The sequence below is a fragment of the Triticum dicoccoides genome, chromosome 2A (assembly GCF_002162155.2).
Source record: "Triticum dicoccoides isolate Atlit2015 ecotype Zavitan chromosome 2A, WEW_v2.0, whole genome shotgun sequence".
Classification (NCBI taxonomy): domain Eukaryota; kingdom Viridiplantae; phylum Streptophyta; class Magnoliopsida; order Poales; family Poaceae; genus Triticum; species Triticum dicoccoides.
In genome coordinates, this window is record NC_041382.1 from 763,978,326 (window position 1) to 763,990,093 (window position 11,768).

The 11,768-nt window shown below is 51.5% G+C and overlaps 1 pseudogene; it reads left to right on the forward strand.

Annotated features, from left to right (window-relative positions):
- Positions 1 to 1,856: 1,856 nt before the first annotated feature.
- Positions 1,857 to 11,768, forward strand: part of LOC119358372 — a 24,757-nt pseudogene continuing 14,845 nt past the window's right edge.

Here is an 11,768-nt window from a genome sequence, read left to right on the forward strand (position 1 = left end):
TTTTGACGAATGAACGACAGATCGAATCCTCAACTTTTTTTTAGGCAACATTACGAAGCTTTTATTAAGTCGGATGATCTAATCAAACATGGCGGCCACCACCGAGAGATAGCAACTTGCAGTGCGCGATTGGTTTTCTGCTCTGATGATCTGATCGATGGACTGGAGTGGGGCTAATGGGCTGAAGCCTTGTACGTGTACGTGAGGTCGATGTGAAGGCTGGGGCTGGGCTTCTATGTACCACAAATTCTCAAATATTTGCACCTATATGTTTAAGTGCTAGTTGGGCCACGCCTGGGGCTACAGCCCCAGTTGCCCCAGGCCCAATTTCGCCCCTGCTTACATGCAAGCCGAGCACGAGCGCAAAGGGAAACTCGTTTTGTGGGTTGGCCTAGTTGCAGGAATGTTCAAGCCGACGTCTATTTCTATTTCTGTCCAGCAATAAGCGACATACTCGCTTTGTTTCATAATATAGTGTATATAGTTTTTTTTTCAAAACTCAAACATTACAAACTTTAACCCCGCTTATATATATATATATATATATATATATATATATATATATATATATATATATATATTTAAAATACTAAATGTATATCATTGGATACATCATCAATTTTATTTTCATGTTGTATATGTTCGCAATTGTATATATATAAACAATTTTCTCTATAAATTTGATCAAAGTTTGCTTAGTTTGACTTAAAAAAATTGTATGCACTATATTATAAACAGAGGAAGTATAATCTCTGGCTTGGATCCTGGTTTCACTTCTGCGCAATCCATGCCGAGTAAAATGCACCATTGATCCCTAAACTTGGTGGCAGTGTCCAGAACGGTCCTCAAACTTGCGAAGTGCCTGAATATGATCCTGAAAGTTGCCAATACTGCTACTATACGGTCCTTGAACTTGTCACACCAGTCCTGGTCTACGTATCACGGTATCAGTGTATGTAGCAGTATTGGCAACTTTCAAAACCGTATTGAGGCACTTCGCAACTTCCGTGACCGTTCTGAACACTGCCACCAAGTTTAGGGATCAAGAATGCATTTTACTCATCCATGCCCAAGTGTTCGGCCCAAACAAATATGCCTGGTGCGTTCCTTTGGCACAAGTGAACTTGACATTTTGTTTTTGGAGATGTTATTAATTGACTGCTTTTCTTTGGTAACTGTTATTATTTGACTGCTTAATTTTAGAGGGACGATCCCGTCAGTGATGTCAGACACTCCTGGCAAAACATGGTATAGTGAACCGGACCGGTAAAGATCGGCTAAACGTGACGATCGGACCGACATAGTGGATGATAAAGACGTCTCGTAGATAGCGGCTTCGTGTTGCAAACATGGTATGAGGGACGCGGGCGGATAGATCAAAGTGTGAAAGCATCCATAGACGATACACTCGGACTCGGTGCTGTCAAGTGTGAATCATTGACGATCCCCGACGGACGAGAGTCAAGAAACAAAGAGAGAGAGAGCCTCAGATGGAGCCCACCAGTGCTAGGTTGCTAGCTATGCCGTGTGCCACGTGCAGACACAGTGTCGGCTCACTCTCCTCCCTCACTGAACGCGCTCACTCTTCGGCTCCGCTCACTCTCATTGGGGAGTGAAAAGGAGAATAGAAAACCACCGGGCGGAGCAAGGTATCCTAGCACCTTTTGGTTGGCTCGAGGAAGACGCGCAGGGAGGAGCGGAGACGATGCTGCACTTCAGCCATCCGGTGGTGCACCCCTCCTCGCCGGTGGTGGGACAGGGGCAGGCGGAGGTGGAGATGTGCCGCCGGCGCAGGGGCAGGTGGTGCAGGGGTGGAGGGGGCAAACGGGGACGGGAACGCGCCTGCTGGAGTGATCATGAGGGACCCGTGGATGCGGTGCGGCCTCGTGTTTCGCCTCGTGCAGGCCGCCTTCGCGGCCGCCGCGCTCGCCGTCATGGCGTCCACCCACGACTTCTCCTCCGTCACCACATTCCGGTGCGTCCTCGAATCCTTTCCTTCTTGGATGGATGGATGGATGGGCGGGGCGTTCTTGATGCTCAGCAATTTTCTTCTTAGGAATTCAGTTTTCTTTCAGAACAAGTGCCTGCCGTCGTCCAACAAATTTACAGTTAGTTAAAATTAAAATTTTCATCTGCCTTTGGATGACTGCACTGGCCAATTCTTCAGTGCCTCTCACTGCAAGACATTAGTTTCCCAATAGAAATTGTTATTGACTCCTCCTTATGGCTGCGTGCATCGTTCCGATGCAGAGGCCGGAGCCAAACCTCTTTTTTCAATTTTTTTTTTATCTCGGCATTTAGATGTAGCTATACTTGTATAACTAACTGTAAATCTGCCTTTGGATGACTGCATATTCTGCATTATCCAATTCTTCAGTGTCTGCCTTTGGATAGCATGATCATGCTCCCTGTCATGTTATCTCACCTGATTCATCTGAAAAAGTTGTCTCAGCTGTCTTGTTTGGACGCAGCAATGTTTAGCATTTCTGCGAAAATCAGGTGTTCGATCTTCACATGCGTGTCAACAATCTGGAATTCAGAATGATGTAATTGTGTCAACAATCTTCACATGCATGATCAATGACACTCCGGGCCCTCCCATTCCTCATCACCAGGCCCTTCGACAGGGAGACCCGGTTTCGCCCATGCTCTTCACTCTCGCCATCGATGCCCTGAACTCGCTCCTTCAGTGCGCGGTCGCCAAAGGCATCATCCGGCGTCTCACGACACGTCAGGTTGCTTCCAGCATCTCCCTCTTTGCAGATGATGTGGTCATCTTTTGCCATTCCGACCCCCACAAGCTTGCATCGTCAGCGGCCTTCTCGAATTCTTTGGGGTTGCGTCGGACCTCCACACAAACTTCGCCAAGTGCCTCGCGGCGCCTATCCACTGCACCCCCGAGGCCTCCGATGCCATTGGCTCTTCCCTAGCCTGCCCGGTTGCGGCCTTCCCTATCCAATACCTTGGCCTTCCCTTCTCCCTGCGCAAGGTGCCTGCCTCCCACCTACTACCCCTCATCGACAAATTGCTGCGTAAGCTAGCGACTTGGAAGGCCGCACTCCTCTCGCGCGGCGAACGCCTTGCTCTGGTCAGGCAAGTGCTGACATCCATGCTCGTGCACATCCTGCTGGCCATGGCGCTGCCCCCCCTATTCTAAAGAAGGCGAACCGGATCATCCGTGATTTCCTTTGGCATGGTCGCAAAGATGCCCGGGCTGGATGCTGCCTTGTGAGCTGGGCAAGGGTATGCCGCCCCATCGAGCTCGGCGGCCTTGGAATTCGCGACTTGCACCGCACCGGTATCTCACTTCGTGTCAGATGGCTTTGGCTCCACGCTTCAGACAGCTCTCGTCCTTGGTCTCATCCATGGTTTTGGGTACCGCTCTAGAAAAACGGATACTGGGCAGTTACCGAGCTTCTCGTTGCCCCACGAAAAACACGTATCCCGAGCAAAAAATTCCAATTTTTTTGAATTTTTACGTCCAAAGAGTACTACAATAACTTAGCATCTCTAGATTATCACCAAACGTTGTTGTGGCTTGGTGGTAGCCTTCTACTTTCCTCGTTGAGAGGGCGTGATGCCATCATCTTTGTGCCCTATACAGGTGCAAATCTTATCTATATCTACTTTAAAATAATTTGAATTCAAAATTCAGTTTTAAATTTCGTCTGAAATATGTTTGGTATTTCTCGGTAATCGTGGTAACCGAGAATCTCACCCCCCTACGAGAAAATTCTTCCACTAGGAATCCAAAACCTTGGTCTCATCTGCAGCCACCTTCGGACCCCGAGGCCCTACAGTTCTTCCGGGCCTCGATGACTTAGACTCTTGGCAATGGCAACTCCTGTCACTTCTGGACCGACAAATGGCTTTCTGGCCGTTCCCTCCAGGACATCGGTTCGAGCCTCGTGGCCCTAGTGCCCAACCGATGCCGTCGCTAGTTCCCAAGGTGCCCCCCCCGCGTCGCCCTCCTCTGGCGACACGGGGGGAACCCTAGCCGCCGCTACTAGGACCCCCGCTGGCGGCCTCCCCCGCATTGTCGCCGCCAGAGGGCCGGCCGGCGAAGCCGGGCCGGGCCCCAGGAAGGCGGCGGCGGGGCGGATCTGGGCCCCCCGTGCCCCCAACGCCCCATCGACGCCCCCGCCTCCCCTCTTCGCCACGGCGGCGCCGCCCCCCTCCTGCTGGTCGACGTCGACGGCGGATCCAGCCCGCCCGGGGCGGCTTGGCCCCTCCCTAGCCGGCCGCGCCCCCTCCCCCGCCATCCTCGGCCGCGTCCCCTCCTCACGTGCCTTCCCTCCTCTGCCCCCGACCCGGTCTCCTTCCGACGGTTCTCGGGCTACCCTCCCAGCTCCTGCTCGACCTGCTTGTTGGCGAAGGCGGCCGGTTGCGGGCGTTCGCGACTTGCTCTCTCGTGCAGGCGGCCCCCTCGTCTCCGGCGGACCTCCCCTCCCCATGCCACGGTGGTGGCTCTTGTGTGGTGGCAGCGTGGTGTACGCGGTTGGGGCGGACTTGGAGCCCTTCACGGCGGGTCTTTGTTGGTGTTGTTCCGGCTGTCGGTGTCAAAACCGGCGGATCTCGGGTAGGGGGTCCCGAACTGTGCATCTAGGCCGGATGGTAACAGGAGACAAGGGACACAATGTTTTACCCAGGTTCGGGCCCTCTTGATGGAGGTAAAACCCTACGTCCTGCTTGATTAATATTGATGATATGGGTAGTACAAGAGTAGATCTACCACGAGATCAAGGAGGCTAAACCCTAAAAGCTAGCCTACGGTATGATTGTTGTATGATGAAGTTGTCCTACGGACTAAAACCCTCTGGTTTATATAGACACCGGAGAGGGTTAGGGTTACACAAAGTCGGTTACAATGGTAGAAGATCTTGAATATCCGCATTGCCAAGCTTGCCTTCCACGCCAAGGAAAGTCCCATCCGGACACGGGACGGAGTCTTCAATCTTGTATCTTCATAGTCCTGGAGTCCGGCTGAAGGTATAGTCCGGCCACCCGAACACCCCCTAATCCAGGACTCCCTCAGTAGCCCCCGAACCAGGCTTCAATGACGACGAGTCCGGCGCGCAGATTATCTTCGGCATTGCAAGGCGGGTTCTTCTCCAAATTCCGTGTACCTGCTGAATAATGTCCGATTTTCATAATGTAGCGCACCTTGGCTTCCAAGCCCATTAATGGCCGTCTTCCACGTGTCAAACGAATGTGAAAAGTCGGGGTGTTTTTACATTCACACCCCTAGCCGCATAAACGAGCCACCTATTTAATGGGATGGGGATTCAGATCCAAACCACACCTTCTCCTCTCCGCGAGTAATCATCAGAGCGCCTCTAGCAAAGGTTCATTCCAACATGGCCAGCCGTCGCAGCTCCTCTTCTCGCCCTTCCAGTCCTAAACCTGGAGACTGGGAGAGGTGCTCCATCCCGCACAGTGAGCTAGTGTCGCTTCAGGCCAAGGGATTTCTCCCTCAGGCCTGTATGGTCCCGGTCCGAGCTGGACTCGCCAGCTATAATGGCGGAGAGCAAGAGGAGAGCACCCCCAGTCCCTCCAAAGGAGAGCGGGTGTGCCTCGTCCCTTATCTAGTAAGAGGACTTGGATTTCCAATCCATCCATTTCTCCGTGGGCTTCTGGAGTTCTACGGCCTCCAGCTGCACGATCTCACGCCCGCCTCTATATTGCATATCGCGGGCTTCGTCGCTCTTTGCGAGCTATTCTTGGGTGTTGAGGCTCATTTCGCGCTGTGGAAGAGATTATTCTGTCTGGTGCCCCGCTCTCAAGAGGGGTCTATATATCAAGTGGGCGGAGCCTAAGTGTGGCGTATCGCCGGGACCGGATATCTATCCGGAACCCCAAAGAAGGCGTCCAAGGACTGGCCTTCGGAATGGTTTTATATAGATGATGTCCCGCTACCGGACCCTATCCGGGTCGGTCTCCCCGGATTCAACAGTGCTCCCTTAAAGAAACGCCTGAGCTGGCGTCCGCGGAGCTCTCAGAGAGAAAGCGACAGGGACGTCCTTCGCCTGATGGGCCGGATAAGACTATTGGCTCATTCCGGACTAATCATGATTGGAGTCATGGCCGCATGCATTATGCGGGGGGTGCAGCCGCTTCAATATAGAGGCCACCCCATGTGGGATTTTAACGGGGAGGATGACGCCACCCGTTACGGTCGTAAGGGGCCAGCTTCAGCTGCCGCTCTAGTAAAGATCTTATCCTCTTTGTACAAGGGAGAAGAGGAGGAATTCCTCCGCGTCAACCCGCAGGGGGATTTAGTATGTAAAACCCCCCGAGTTGGGTAAGTGAACAATTGTGCCTGCCCATCCGCTTTATATTCCCATGATTAAATATGTAGTCCAACGATTTCAACGCAGGAACTGCGTCAGGAAGTAAAGGATATAAATATCCATCCCCCACAACCCGAGGATCCAGAACGGTCCCTCGATCCGGACTCCGAAGAGGGTCCGGATATATCAGTGCAGTTGATTGACGGGGTGTTTCATCAGTTAAGCAAGGACAATACCTTGGTGGCCATTACGGCTGATTACCCAGGGTTAATCCCGGGCTCCCAGGTAACAGAGAGCGGAGTCTCATCCCTTTGAGAAGGAATCCATTCTCACGAATTTCATTTTTCCTGTCAACGACCGTGTTTTGCAGGGGAGGTTTCCAAGGCGGGAGGCCGAACCTGCGGCGGCTAGCCAACGAGGGGCCGCAGGGCCCTGTGGGGCAAAAAGGAATGTAGTCCGGACTGGGATGCCGACGCAAAGGTATAGCGCATCCTCTTTTTCCCTGGTGTTATTTCTTCAAGGCATATTAACGTTCGTGCTATCTTCAGGACGAAGAGACCTCGCCAGACTACATCCGGAGAGGTTGCCAACCACGCCTCCACCAACCAGGCTCCAACACCTGGCCCGGAAGCGGGAGCGAACACGAGGCGCGCACCGGACGCTCCTCTGACAGAGGATGCGGACAGGCTGTCTGCCACCAATTCCGAGGTGGAGAGTGCCATGAACCACAGGCGTCGCCGGATAGTTCTTCGCGACGCTTGTTTCTCCCGAGAGGCATTAGATGCCTTCAATTCGGGAGATGCGTACCTCCGTGCCGCTCAAAATGGTTTAACCAGAGCCACGGAGCAATATGCAAAAGACATACGGGTAAGAAAATTTTGGTAAATATATATGTGTATACCAGTAGCCCCCGAGACTTGAAACAGTTAGAGTAACTGGTTTAAGGATCATTTGTTATGCAGGTTCTTACAGAGAAGAATACCGTACTGTGCCAGGAGCTGAAAGAGTGCAGAGCCCAACTGCAGGCCGCACTAGCCGCGGCAGGGGAGCCTAAAGAGACCCCCTCTGGTAAGATACACTTCGAAAGACTAATATCTTGCGAAGTGCGGTGTGGGTATGAATCTGCCAAATCATATTGCAGATGGCGTCGGACTGGATCCGGAGAGGCAACAACTCTTACGCCGGCTAAAGGCCGGTGAGAGTATGTTGACAAGGGTGAGGCGGGAGAAGAATGAACTTCAGGATGCCAACACCAAGCTGGACGTTGAACTTAAAGATGTTCGTGGCCACCTGTCGGATTCTACTAAGGAGAATCAGCGGCATCGACGCGGCATATTTAGTAAGTGCTTAAGCGAATCTTTGAAAGAAAAGAGTTCGGCGAGGAAGTCGACTAACAGAGTAATGTCTGTAGGTATGCTAACGGGTCGTCCTGCAGAGGAGATGCCTGGTTCTACGGGTGACCTTCTTCCCGAGCTCTCGCAACTGCACGGGCGAGTTCGGCAGACGATGCGAGGTGTTACCCAAGCCTTATGGCTTCCCACTCCATGCCCGAGGGCCTTGGAGAGCTTTCGGAGAAGCTTAAGGAAGCTCGGCGGCGCTTCCGGTTGTGGAAGATATCGGCCTGCCGACAAGGCGCTAGGGAGGCCCGGGCCATGGTGAAGACGCGGTACACGAAGTCTGACCCAAACCACATGGCCGAGGTCGGACCTGTGGGGCCTGACGGGAAGGAGATCCCTGTAAGCTTAGTGTACGGCCAAGTAGAATTGGCCGCAAAGTATTCCCAGCAGGACTGTAAGTTAGACAGCTTGTCAGATGGTATTGAAGAGGAATACAATCAGTCAGAGTGACTATGTAATTTTTAATTGACATGTGTAATGCCTTCTAGCCGGATTGTAGATCATTTGTCGTTGCCGACCTTTTCGCTTCAACCTCAGGACCTGACGGTCCGGAGTGTGTCCGAATACCCTATCGGTTATGTAAGAACCGGGGTATGCATGGAGACCAGGCGTAGGGGTCATTAGTGCTTTATCAGACAAGTGCCCAACTAGTTATGTTATATTACATGGTTAGTAAGAAACATCTTCCAGAGAGAATAGTTCCGTTAGGGGTTCCTTTCTCTGGGAGGCATGCCGTAAAGTGCATGTCCGGACTGCAAACGCAGGAAAATCATCTAGGGGCATGTACATAAATAAGTAAAAAAGGTCATCTTTTAGTTCACCGACCGAATATTCCCTTAAGAACGCTAGCTTTCGGCTTCACCCAGTCTGAGGTACACTTCCGGCTGATCCGGCAGTAACAATCGCAGAGGTGCTCCCTTTACCACCTAGCCGAACAATCGGGAACGTAGGGGTAAGCACAGGAGCCAGGCAACCCAGCTTGGCCAAAACTTAAGTCATATTGATGCATATAATGGTGAAAAAAAGGTACATGCGGAAGTTTGACACATGTGGTGGGCGTGAAGCCCGTATAAATAAGCTTCTGTTAAAGAAGCCCCCAGGTTTAATGAGCGCGAGTAGCACTTCACTTGAGGAGCCTTTAAGGGCTATAAAAGAGAAGAGGGGAAGGAGAGAAATGTAAGACAGAAAATGTAAAAAATGGACAGAGGAAGGAGACAAACACAGAGTCCGGCGCTAGGCATAGAATCTTCGGAGACGGGCTGCGTTCCATGGGTTCGGCTCGAGTCGGTTATCCGACGCATCTCGCAGGCGGTATGCTCCACCAGTCAGGACTTGGTCGATTATGAAGGGACCTTCCCAATTGGGGTTCAGCTTGTCCTTTTTCTTGTCCGGCAGGCGTAGAACTAATTCACCAACGTTGTAGCTTTTGGCCCGCACTTCTCTGCTTTGATATCTTCGAGCCTGCTGTTGATAGAATGCGGAACGGGCTTTTGCCACGTCGCGCTCCTCCTCTAAGGCGTCCAAACTGTCCTGCCGATCGAGCTCGGCCTCCCTTTCTTCGTACATGCGCACTCGAGGTGAGTCATGAATTATGTCGCAGGGCAAGACTGCCTCTGCGCCGTACACCATAAAAAATGGTGTGTATCCGGTGGTGCGGTTCGGCGTGGTCCGCAGCCCCCAAAGTATGGAGTCGAGCTCCTCTACCCAGTGCGTGTTAGATTCCTTGAGGGACCGCACTAATCTGGGTTTGATGCCGCTCATGATGAGACCATTTGCACGTTCGACTTGACCGTTAGTTTGTGGGTGATAGACGGAAGCATAATCGAGCTTGATGCCCATGTTTTTGTACCAGAGTTTTACCTCATCGGCCATAAAGTTCGTGCCGTTATCGGTGATGATGTTGTGGGGGACGCCATAACGGTGTACGACCCCGGATATAAAGTCTATCACAGGTCCGGATTCGGCCGTCTTAACAGGCTTGGCTTCTATCCATTTGGTGAACTTATCCACCATGACCAGTAAGGATATTTTCTTGTGGGTTCCGCCTTTAAGGGGTCCCACCATGTCAAGCCCCCAGACCGCGAAAGGCCAAGTGATGGGGATAGTTTGGAGGGCGGTGGGTGGCATATGGCTTTGGTTTGCAAAAAGCTGGCAACCGACACATTTATGGACCAAGTCCTGACCGTCCGCCCGGGCTGTCGGCCAATAAAAGCCTGTACGGAAAGCCTTGCTTATGAGGGACCGCACTGCGGCGTGATGGCCACCGAGTCCGGCATGAATTTCAGCCAGCAGGTTCCGCCCTTCCTCTTCGGAGATGCACCTTTGAAGGACTCCGGTAGTGCTTTTCTTGTAAAGTTCTCCCTCATGGACTTTATAGGCTTTAGATCGCCGCACTATACAGCGTGCCTTGTTTTGGTCCTCTGGGAGTTCCTGCCTAGTAAGGTAGGCTAGGAATGGTTCTGTCCACGGGGCGATAACGGCCATTAGTACGTGGGCTGAGGTTGTTATTTCATTGGTAGAGCCGCCGATTATGTCAGATTGTTCGGCGTCGGACAGTGCGGTTGGGTCCGGACTGATATTGCCATGTTCCCCTTCCCATACTACGGATGGCTTGAACAACCTTTCCAGGAAGATGTTGGGGGGCGACCGCATCGCGTTTTGCGCCGATGCGTGCCAGGACGTCTGCCGCCTGATTGTTTTCTCGGCCTATATGGTGAAATTCGAGCCCTTCAAACCGAGCTGACATTTTGAGGACGGCGTTGCGGTAAGCTGCCATTTTTGGATCCTTGGCATCGAAGTCTCCATTTCTTTGGGATATCGCGAGGTTCGAATCCCCGCGCACCTCTAGGCATTGAATGCCCATGGATACTGCCATCCGGAGACCATGTAAAAGGGCCTCATATTCGGCTGCATTGTTGGAGTCCGTGTACATAATCTGGAGTACATATTAAACTGTGTCTCCTGTGGGGGACGTCAAAACGACGCCGACGCCGGAAACAAAATACTTGTGTGAATACATAGACAAACAAACTGTCACTAGTATGCCTCTACTTGACTAGCTCGTTAATCGAAGATGGTTATGTTTCCTAACCATAAACAAAAGAGTTGTTATTTGATTAACGGGATCACATCATTGGGATAATGATGTGATTGACATGACCCATTCCATTAGCTTAGCACCCGATCGTTTAGTATGTTGCTATTGCTTTCTTCATGACTTATACATGTTCCTATAACTATGAGATTATGCAACTCCCGTTTACCGGAGGAACACTTTGGGTACTACCAAACGTCACAACGTAACTGGGTGATTATAAAGGAGTACTACAGGTGTCTCCAAAGGTACATGTTGGGTTGGCGTATTTCGAGATTAGGATTTGTCACTCCGATTGTCGGAGAGGTATCTCTGGGCCCTCTCGGTTTTGCACATCACATAAGCCTTGCAAGCATTGTAACTAATATGTTAGTTGCGAGATGATGTATTACGGAACGAGTAAAGAGACTTGCCGGTAACGAGATTGAACTAGGTATTGGATACCGACGATCGAATCTCGGGCAAGTAACATACCGATGACAAAGGGAACAACGTATATTGTTATGCGGTCTGACCGATAAAGATCTTCGTAGAATATGTAGGAGCCAATATGGGCATCCAGGTCCCGCTATTGGTTATTGACCGGAGACATGTCTCGGTCATGTCTACATTGTTCTCGAACCCATAGGGTCCGAACGCTTAAGGTTACGATGACAGTTATATTATGAGTTTATTCATTTTGATGTACCGAAGGTTGTTCGGAGTCCTGGATGTGATCACGGACATGACGAGGAGTCTCGAAATGGTCGAGACATAAAGATTGATATATTGGAGGCCTATGTTTGGATATCGGAAGTGTTCCGGGTGAAATCGGGATTTTACGGGAGTACCGGGAGGTTACCGGAACCCCCCGGGAGCTATATGGGCCTTAGTGGGCTTTAGTGGAAAGGAGAAAGGGGCAGCCCAAGGTGGCTATGCGCCTCCCCCCTTCCCCTAGTCCTATTAGGACTAGGAGAGGTGGCCGGCCCCCTCTCTCTCTTTCCCCCC